The 11345-nt window shown below is 45.7% G+C and overlaps 1 protein-coding gene across 1 annotated transcript in view; it reads right to left on the bottom strand.

Moving 5' to 3' along the window:
* The window catches only part of ZFHX3 (zinc finger homeobox 3), a 401385-nt gene extending 391674 nt beyond the window's left edge, over positions 1-9711 (bottom strand). Inside the window, exon 1 of the mRNA XM_032121503.1 lies at positions 9587-9711. The gene's annotated coding sequence lies outside the window, so the exon portion shown is untranslated. The remainder of the gene's footprint in view (positions 1-9586) is intronic.
* Between the last annotated feature and the right edge of the window lie 1634 nt (positions 9712-11345).

Raw genomic sequence — 11345 nt, forward strand, 5'->3', positions numbered from 1 at the left:
TTTTAAATAAATACAATTGCAAAAAAGGCTCTGGGTGATAAGGGAATGATGAGGTAAATAAAGCAAAACCAAAAGGTACAGCAAACCTCATTTCAAGATAAAAACCAGTATAAATAACTGACTTGGACTGTTTAAAATATTGTTATAAATGATACCTTCATTATACATGAAAAGTAGACACTGTTGAAAATCGAAAATAGAAAAAGTGTAAAACTACTTAAAAATATATATTATGTATAACTTAGAGTATGTTAAATTCAGTGAAATGTTGAATTTCACAGGGTTTAAAAGAGGTTTGTCTTCCAGCCGCCACACCAGGAAATCTGTAAAACACCCATATGTAAGTACCCACAAATACTGAATATATTTTTATATGTATTTCTACAAAAATCAAAAGTGTCTTTTTTTTTTAAATGTGGTTTATAGTGTCCTTTGTACTGGGGATCAGCAGACAGCTGATGTTAACTAATAATACAGACAACTAAGAATAACACACTTCTTATTCTTGTCCCCTTTTTCCTTTTAAAAATGTTGATAGAGAATTAAATTGTGATAAAATTTCCACTGGTCTATGGGATTATTGTTTCTTCCTGAATGTTTTCAATCAAGCCACACAGTGCCTTTTTGCTGCAGCACAAAACACAGCTCGGATTGTGGAGCACACGGAGCGGGCGCAGTCTGTGATTCTGCGTGTCCATGTGCACATGCCCCGGGGTGTCCTGAGGTACCTGTATTTCACCTTACACCGCCCTTAAAAAACAGCTTTGGTTTTCAGTCGAGTCAGACCACACATATCCCCTCATTCCAAACCAACCCCAGCGATTTTCAGTGGCACTGCCTGGGGGGGCTGCCGGTCCCTCCAAGAAACAAGGAGTGCACATCTCACTCCTGCGGTGGACGAGCTGCGGAGCAGGGAATGCTCCGGGAACTGCTCAGTCTGTCACACGGACGTGGAAATTCTCTGCGACTTCCAGCCTTTCCAGACTGAGCTGCTCCACCGGGCTACTTGTGCACACCAGGGACGGCAATGGCCACAGAAGGGCTTTTTTTAATTTTTATTTTTCTGGAGAAAAGCAGGTGTAACTAATCCCCAGCGCTCTGCTCAGAGGGCTCAGGTTGGAGGCGGGCTGCCCGTTGCTTTTCCAGAACTGTGCAGTTCTGCAGCAGCATTTCAAACACACAACCAGGCGTTGGCAGGAGCCAGTCGAGTTCCCATCCCTGCTCAAGATTCAGTGGAGTGGGACTCCTGCAGTGGGGTCCCATGTCGGGGGCACTGCTGGGCCCAGCATCTGGGCGAGGTTTGATGCACACCAATATCCCAGCCCAAGGCACAGCTCTGTGTGTGCCTGGTGCCTTTTGGTTCCCCAGCCATTGCAGAGGGGGTGCACGGGGCAGGGGGGCCGCAGGGAAAACACAGGGCTGGTGTCACTGTCCCAGAGCCCTGGAGAAGTTCTTTAAACAAAATAAAGCAAAACACCCAACTGTAAAAGTTCTACAGAAACACGATCACTGGACTTTACATTTAGGAAGAATTAATCTTTTAAAGAATTTTTTCCACTGAAAAAAAGCCTTTAATGGGAGTTATCCAGGTGGCCCCTGGATTTATTGTTGGATTTCTCTTTGACTGCTCTGGGGTTCCCAAGGGGACTATTACGTCAATAATTTCTAAGGCAACATTTTATTCCAGGTAACTGAAATTCCTTAGAAGATGAGAGCTTTGGCTTGGAGATTCCGGGATCCCATTTGATCAAAATCACTCACACCAACTACAGAAGAATTTTTGAAATAAATTACTCTATTGCCTTCTGCTTTCAGCTAAATCTATCTTCTATCTATATATATTTATAAACATTCTTTATAGAACAATTTCAAACTTAATTCTCCCAAAGCTATTAAAACTCACTATTTAATTGCATTCATAAAAAATTGTCTGGAATACAGTCAAAACCGACCACTTAATTCAAGGTGTATTCTACATTAACACACTTTGCCATTCTGAAAAATTGGTGATAGGGGCTGTTCTGTGCATGGAATTCCCATCAGAGTCAGTCAAGAGCCCTTATTTATAAAGTCAGGGTGCTTCTGAAGTCTTTAATGACTATTTTTGGTCAAACTTGAAAGAAAGAGACAAGACACAAAGGTCTCCCAGTTTCCAATGTACAAAGAATCTATGGCCAGTAGGAAAAGCTGAGTAGGGCCTTCAATCCAGACTAAACAAATTTCAGCATCAAATGATAAATGAATCAAGGAACTTGCACTCTCAGATCCTAAATTATATTAAGTCACTGATTTTATGAAGCCAGAAAAAGGTCATCACACGATACTTATAAACTATGGTAAATAACTAAAATTTATGCAGTAGGATGATTTTAATCATTGGTATCCTCAAAACCTTAGAAATAGATACAACTTGTAACAAATCAGAAAAGTTAAAGGAAAACTGTAATTGTTCCTTTTAAGACCTATTATGTGTAGTATCCATTGGCCATATTTGTTCCACAGGTCAGGTATAAAAATAAATTTACTGTATTTCTTGCATTTGATGAACAGAAAGAACTTAATGATACGTGTCCACATTCCTGTCTCCGTGCTAGTGTCTATCTGGGCTTTCTTGCCTAAACTAAAAACCATCTGTCATAAATACAATAATGGCTTTTACATCCGCCCCACCCAGTCCTCCTGCTCCCCAAAAAAGGGCACGTCAAGCATGGGCTGCTCCTGAAATATTCCTTGCAAGTTGCTAAGTGGATATAAAAGAACACAGGCCTAAAATAATCTGCAAATAACTGTAACATAAACCCTGAAAAATGCTTTTGGAGCTGGTGTGAGGGGGGAGAGACTCGTCCACTGAGCCGAGGCCAATGCAGGGTCCAGGCGACCTGGGCAGGGGGACAGTGTTTTTCACTAGGATACTTTGTAATTGTGAAAGATTATTACAAATCTTATTTAAATCAGGTTTCCTTTTGAATATTTTCATCTAATTGGACAAGTGTTGAGCTGTGCCGGGCTGTCGCAGCTGTTACAGGACATGAACCACGCTTACAGTAACAGCTTTCGTTCCACATTTTTGTGGAGCAGTTTCCATAGCACTCAGATCAAGGCTTGCATATTTTTATACCACTTGCATATTGAAAATAAACTCTGATGTTTAGCTTGCTTTCTCCAAGTGCATCTGGTACTTAAATTCCCTGAAAAACAAGCCAGCAACTCTGATTGAAGCCCAAGCAGGCAGGGTGTGACACCTTGGTTAACTTTTATAAAGTTATTTTCAGCCTTCCTTTCCCCTAAAAGTGTAACTTCATAGGAGATGGGATGAGAGATCTGGGAAGTTGGCATTTATCTTAATTACTCTTAATTACCATCCCTGAATTTAACATTGGGGCAAACTTTTCCATTCACAACAATATCCACGATGACCAGATACTCAGCATGTGAGGATGTGCTGTGGAATTGCCTGTGCCTCGATTAAATGTTTCCCATTTTTGGACCAGATAAAAGGCAAAGTGCTCAGGAGCTGGAGGGACACAAGTTCCAGTGGCCAGGTTGCCCTGGGGACCTCCCACTGCCATGCCGGGCGTGAGGCTTTGGGGCACCCCGGAGGGTGCAGGGGCCTGAGTCCTGGCCAGGCAGAGCACAAGCCTATTGGGAAGTTTACTCTCGGTAAACCAGTCACTTTCTAATTAGAGAAATAAACAGGATGTTATAATTTGGGATTACAAAGTGCAGCGAGTCCAAGCCCTCTCCAGCAGCGAGGCCGGGGCTGTGCCTGGTGCCTGCCGTCTCCACTGGGGCCGTGTCACCGGCTGGGCTTTATCCCACCGAACCGCCCGTGTCCCCACGGCCCCTCACCTCCTAACCCCCTTCCCAATTAGCAGATTGAAAATTAGCAAAATACAGCCCCTGCTTTGCACTTTAAATTTTAATAAGAAACAGAGACATCTCTCTCTTTCTTCTGCTGTTCCTCCCTCTCCTCCAAGAACAGAAGGCTGCTGGTAAAAGGAATGAAAATCTGGAAAGAATTTGGGGTGGACTGGCCAACCCCCTTTCATTTCCTTCAGATGTTTACAATCTAGCACCTTTCTGAAGACAAAGATGGGAAAAAAGCTATTTTTTCTTTTGACTGAAGGGTGAGACAGGGGGGTATTAAAAACTGATCAATGTAATTTTTTTCACAGAAGTATTTGCACATCTGTGAAATAATGTAATTTATGAAAAAATCTTTTTATATGACATCCATGATTATAGCCTGATCTGGAGAATTATTCAAATATAAAATTAAATACTCAAAAACTCGCTGCACTGTGGATGACTGAGCTTTTACCAGCTGTGCATCACACTTCTCTAATTCTATTAAAAGTATAGAAGTGAGGCTTCCCAAGGATGTCTGAATCCCTTGTAAAAGGAATGTTACATTTCTAAATGCTTTATGATCAGTTGCTTTTTGTTTTTTCTTGATTATCATCACAGTTGTTGGGTGTTTTATCTGACTGTACCAAAAAAAAGAAGAGAAGAGGAATGCATACCCGTGGAGAGTGCTCTATAAATTATATTGTATTTTATTATCGCAGGGCTTAAGGAAAAATTGGCTCTTAGAAAGGTTAAAAACCTTTAAAGTGAATTCTTCTGTTTGGTTAAAAGTACTTTTGATTTAATACGATCCATCTGCAATCTGGGCCTGGCCTCCTCCCCCTTGGGGAATGGGGCGATGCCCACGGGACCAGGACAGGGCAGCGATTTCTGCCCAAACAGGACGGGTTTGGGTCGCCCCGTGCCAGCTTCCCTCCCAGCAAGGGACCAGCTCACTCTCTCCACAGACAGCAATTCCCAGATTTTTAAACAATTAATCCAGGGGAAAATGAGCAGACACGGGCGCTCCTGGGGGTAGTTTCACAGCCCAGTGTCGCTCCGCAGGAGCAGCCCTTCCAAAGGGAAAGTTCAATCCTATTTTCCAAGCTTAAATAGAAGCTTTGGTACGGATCCTGCACTGCTTGGACGTTATCCACAGGTTACAGATAGAATCACTGGGAATTCCCTGTGCCTTCCCATGCCACAAGCCAACATTTAACTCGAAGGGAAAATACAATTCCCCAAACCAACCAAAACGCCGTGGTACAAACCAGCCCTTAAAAGAGCCCCAAAATAGGCCACATTAGTAAAAGCCAGTTGGAGTTTAGCAAAGAGAGAGACAAAATAAGGGCTAAGCCATTGTTTCTGCTGCCGAAGACAGACGGACTTTAATAACACTTAACAGAATGATGCACATTAACGATCTCAGAAAGCACTTCTTATGCCTCATCCATCATGCGGAGGAGAAAATGAAGCCTTCGACAGCATTAGGAATTATTCTAGATCTTGTCAGTAATTCGCAGCTTCTTGGTAGTATCGTAACACAAATTTGTGTGGATGAGACACTGACCATTAATCTAAGGGGCTTTTTTTCCCTCGCTGCAGCGTGTGGAGAATGTATCAATTGTTTCATGGAGAAATTTCACAGCTGAAACCTTACTAAATAAAACAGGGGAGAGGAAAGAGATATAGACAGAAACATAAACAACTGCAACGCAGAGACAAATCATTATCTTTAAAACAAAACCCACCATAAAATCTCCATATGTGTGTTTTGTGAATGGGCAGTGAGCAGCCTCCTGCTCTGAAAATCCTCAAAATATGCTGATTATAAAGTTATGTTCATACGTACAAACACACTTAGATTTCATTTTCTGGGAGGCTTTTTTCTCTTTTTATTTTTCTGGAGTATAGGCAAAAAATTCCAATTTCTCCTCCCAAGAGAGCCCTGTATTTTTTGCAAATAGTAGCAAAACAAATTTCAAGACAAAATACCACGCGACTAAATAAACAACAGCTTTTGGCAACCTCTTCCCTAAGTCGCAAGCTGCTGTTCGTCGTGTGATAGCTGTTGCCACTGGAATCTCTACTACAAAGGAAAAGGTCCATAAATATTTGTATAGCAAACTCCACAGAAAAAAAGCCTCCCTGAGTGCGCTCAGAATTCATTTCTATACGTGCGATGTAAAGATGAAAGCTAATGAGTTCTGTGGAGTTTATGATAAATTAAAAGTGCGGGGCTCCCCGCCCCGGCCGCGTGTTTACATGGATCTGATCCGCTGCTCCCCAACAAAACACTTGTCAGACAGAATGAGGCGAATTCGCCTCCGGATGTGGAGGAGCTGGATTGTCTCAGGGACAAAAAAAAACCAGATAGGATTTGATCAAATACTAATCAGGCAGCAATAATGTGGTATCCTAAAACACACCCTATTTTATCTCCAATGAAATAGTGACATCTATCCAAAAAGTCCTCAAAGAAACTTGGGTTTAGGTAATATATTGTGATTGCAGCAGATAGGCAGGATTAAAATCAGGCTTGATCTTCAAAGAGAATAAGAATGTATAGTTCTGTTTACTGCACATATATTTGTATATAAAAGATATGACAAATATTTCGAGTTCTTTAGAAGCCTGAATTTCTGTATTTTAAATTTTCACAGACCAAGTGCTGAGAAAGCGATTTGACAGTCCCAGGTAATAGAGGCAAATTAGAGATTAAACTCATTAGGAATTATAAACACTCATATAGTCTGTTAAACCCCCTGACAAAACCTGGAAATTAGAAATCCAATAACACAGCATCAATAGGGTCTTTAACGGCTGGACAGATGTTTAAACTGCGCGATGCTCGTGTGAGGAGTGAGATGGAACAGTCGGAATCAAGGTTTGCATTAAATAACACGGCATTGATGTCGGATCAGATCATTCATGTGAACTGGTTTGATCCTTTTTTTTGCCATTAATTTCCATCTCCTGTTATGGTCTAAATTTGTAATTCATTTTGCATATTATTAAACATTTTTCTTGTTTGCAAATATGCAGATGAGTGAGGCAGCTCTGGAAGGTGCCACACAGAGCAAGGCTGTGTCCAAGGGGCCACTGACCCCCAGGGCTCCCCTCCAAGTAAAAACACTTCGAAAATAAAATATTATCTGCAAGCTTTAATTTTTTGGCTTAATTAATTAAATCACAGAGGGAAAGATAGTGAGAACAATCACCTCACTAAGCACAACTCAGTAAATCCCAAGGAATGGCCACTGGGATAGCAAAAGCAAAATTGTTTGCGTTCCTAATATTGGGTCTGACCTGGAAAGGATAACAAAAGAATCTGGCATGAATATGTATTTTTATAGGGAGTGCTGCTGGTAAACAGAGCGAATAAAAGCTAGGGGATTATTTTAAAATAGTTTCTCCTAAACTCTCAATATGTTTAATCTGATGATATGAAAAACCATCCATAAAGCAGAAACACATTCAGCTCTTACAAAATTCTGTACAGAGCAGTGAAAAGGGTTTCAGCAGAAGAAAACAAACAAACAGCAGAAATCCTGCAAAGCTGCGGCGTCTCCCCGCGCCCGCCTGCTCTCCAGCGCCGAGATAAAGACCCAATCTGCTCATCAAACACCTCCGGGCTCGGCCATCTAATAGGAACAAATTGGCAATGACTGCCCAAGCAAGTAACACAGGCCCACTGATTTGTAGATTGATACTGATGCCTAATGATCCCCTTGGGCAGATCAATAGCAACAATCCTCATCCCTGCCTTTCTTCTTTATTGGCACGGCGGAGCGAGCGCGGGGAATCGTGTGTGTGCACACGGCTGCAGGTGCCGGACGAGGAGGGCCGGGCACCCCAAAGGGCCCCTGAGCCAACGCTGCCTTGCTGTGTCCTCGGGGCTCGGCCTGCCCGCGCTGCCCCTTGGCAGCCTCGCTGCCTCCAGGCGCGGTGCCCCTGGCAGGGGCTCTGCTGGCTGTACCCCAGAGTGGGGCACAGACAGGACGGGCCTGCGGCCACGGCGAGAAAAAGCACAGAGACCGGGATAATGAGGGAAAACCCAACACTGACCAGCTGGGCTGTCTGAGAGCTGAAGCCAGCGTGGCATTTGGGTGGCAGAGCCATGTGGGACACTGGGCATGCTTTGGAGAGCAGGGCACACAGGCAGGTGGTTTGTCCTGCTGGAACTGGGTTACACTTCTCTCCTGCTGCACAGGCTCTCGCCTTTTCCCTCTTCTCCCCTCAGCTGACTCCTTGTCTCTCAGTGCACTACACTATGATCAATCAGGCAGTATCAGCACAGGGGTTTTGTTCTGTTACCCTGGAGTCACTTTCATCTGCTGCTTCCAGCCCCTAATTCAAAAGAATTAGGGATTTTCTATTTATTTATCAATCTAGTGAATACGGTGATGCCATTAGTAGATCCTTTTACTGTCCCTGGTAATACCTAAGAAAAACGAATGGAGTTGCTTTGCATTTGTTTTTTCCCCAGTGAATTAACGCCAGTGATGTTCTGCAGAACCACACATGATCATTGCCACCTCGGGGTGCTGGCAGACATCCCCAGCAGCACTCCACTCCCCTGGAAATTGCTCTCTCTCCATGGAATAACCGCGTATAAACCTAACACATGATCAGGTGTACCCAAATCACCAGATAGACAAACAGAGGGGAAGGAAAAATATATCACAAAGTTTGTGCCTCCTGAATATGAAATATTAATTTTGCATTAAGGTGTGTGTCGTCACCGGCAGCACCCCCCAGCCTGGGTGCACAGCCGGGGGTGCTGCCCGCGGCCCCACCAGGCGTGGGGAGCGCAGGCACCGATTTTAAATCCTATTCAGACTCGAGATCTGCTTTGTTCAGCAATCACCCGGCTACTCTTATTCTTCATGGCTCTTTTATTAAAATGTGGATAAAGCAAAAGGCAAAGGATAAAATTAAATTCCATTGACTGTAAATTTCTAAATCATCCCTCCAATAAAGGATTTTCCTTTAATAACAAAAACGCCTTTCCCATCTTTTTGCCGATCTTGGAGTATACTCGCAATAAAATGGGGCTGCGTGAAAATCTTTGTAACTCGACCCTTCCAGTGCATAAATTAATCACTTTCCAAATCCTGTCTTTTCTTTCCTTAAGTTCCCGGGCGTGGGGGTCATGCCCCCACCCAGCCTTGACCATCGCAAAATTCAAATTCCCACTAATGATGAGTGTAATCATTGCAATCACCATAACCATCATCATCGCCAGGAAAGCCGGGTCCTGTTGGCCCCTGACATCAATCAGCGACGCGGGGGGAACCAGGGTCCCCCACAGCCCCCCGGCAGCGATCGCGTCCATTCCCCGCCTGTCGGGGTCACCCCCGCTCCCATCCCGGCCTCGCACCTCCGCCGCTCCCAGGGCGGGACGGGACGGGACGAGTGCGACGGGACGGGCGGGACGGGGCCGGTGCCCCCCATGTCCCCACATCCCCCCGAGCCCCGGGTGGGAAAGGAGCGAGCGAGGGAGGGGAGCGAGGGGAGGGGGAGCAGCCGCACGTGTGACGCGCCCGGCCGCCCATTTGCATATTCACATCAGCGCCGCGCCCACTTAAGCAGCGCGAGGCGAAGGTGTCTCCTCCACCCACCACCCACCCACCCACCACCCACCTCCACCTTCCCTCCCGCTCCCCACAAGCCGCGCTCCCGGCCCAAAAGCGAGGGCGCGGGGGGCCGGCAGGAGGGTGGGCGCAGGCTGCCTTACCTCTGCTCCCGCGCTACCAGGGATTCCCCGTGGTTCCGCCAGGAATTTTGGAGAGCCATCCTTCAAGGGTTTTTAGTTCTGTCTTTCTCTCTCTTCCTCCTCCTCCTCCTCCTCTTCCCGTGTTGTGACTGGGTTTATAAAAAAAAAATAAAAAAAAGACAACTCCATGTAAGCTCGCAGCCAGGGCACGGCGAAGTCTGGGGCTCCGGGGGGAGGGAGCAGCGGAGGGAGGGTCACAGCTCCATGCCTTACAAAAGGCAACCCAAAGCCTGGATATTTTTTTAATATCCTACACAAAACGCCGCTGCACATATACACGCAACGCAGGCCCCAGACCTGGCGCTAATTAGGTTTTTGCCAAAAACTGTCGAGGTTCAGCCTATGACACGAATAAACGCAACGGGGCTGGGAGTTATGAGCCCTCACCTGCCCCGAGCCCCCCCGGCGCTCAGCCCTCACCTGCCCGAGCCTCCCGGAGCGGGCGCCCAGGAGGGCGAGGGTTTATGGGGCGCGTCGAGAGCTCCCACGACGGCGGGGACCCAGGGTCAGCCGTAACCACGCGGCACCGACCTGGACTATTTCAGCCCGAGTGCTATTCCAGGGGTATTTTTGCACAAATTAATTTTACTATTTCACAGCTCCACTCACAGTGGGAAAAAGGAAAAAAAAATAATAATCAGGGTTGTGTATCCCCTTGCAAACGTCACAGAAGCAGCATCGCGTGTGCCGGGACGGGTCTTCAGGAGCACAGGCCTATTGTTCTAAAGACACGGCTTTTGTGAGCGGGGCAGCACAGCCAGGCTGGAGCAGGAGGAGGAGGAGGAAGAAGGGAGGGAAGCCCTTGCACAAGCACACCGTGCACTGCAGCCACTGTTTCACACCCTCGCATTAGATGTTTGCTGAAAATACAAGGTGCACACGTGTGGCACTTTTTCCAAACATGTCATTACTGGGAATGATTAAGGGCTTCGTTGCTTCCCTCGGTTTGGATTGCTGCTGATGGCTGAATTCCCTTGTACACCTTGCAACATGATTTTAGTGCGAGGATCGGGGGGAAAAACTGCACTTTATTAAATGTTTTTTCATATGCGGAACATTTAGGAAACAGTCAAATTTATTTTTGCAATTGGCAAAAGCAAATTTGCTCCTAAGCTGAACCGCCACAAGTTGTGTTTCACGCCCGTGTACATTTTACGGAGAAGTTACAAACCCCTGAAACACGCATTGTCTGTCAAAGGCTGGCATGCTCCAGCCCGGGCGGGCACGGAGCGGTGCGTCCATGCCCCAACTCCGTGTGCGTGGGGAGCTGAGGGGAGCGGCAGGGCCGAGGCAGACAATGGGAGCTGGAGGCGAGCAAGGAGGTAGAGGGGGGTCTGCCCGTGCCCCCCCAGCCAGGCAAGCAGGTCACTCCTTATCAACCGGCTAAGCAAACGCCGAAACAAAGCATGGGGCTGGATTTTGACGAGCCAGACACACTTTCTTACAAAAAATCATTTCCCTGCCTTTGTTTCTCCTCTTCTCCTTCAAAGCGAGGGGAAGAACAGGCTGCTGTGTTCACACTGGCTTTCCAAGGGAAAAAAGGTGATTTTTAAGAATCTGCCCACCAAGCATGAGTTACTTGTCCTCCCCCCTCCAAAAAGAAAAAGGAAAAAAGAAACCTCGACAACTCAAAGGATTCCTGAAATAAAGAAGAAAGAAAAACATCCAAAACATTAGACACAGAAACATTATATTTCAATATTATCATATGAATTAAATG

Source organism: Corvus moneduloides, chromosome 12, assembly GCF_009650955.1.
Source record: "Corvus moneduloides isolate bCorMon1 chromosome 12, bCorMon1.pri, whole genome shotgun sequence".
Taxonomy (NCBI): Eukaryota; Metazoa; Chordata; class Aves; order Passeriformes; family Corvidae; genus Corvus; species Corvus moneduloides.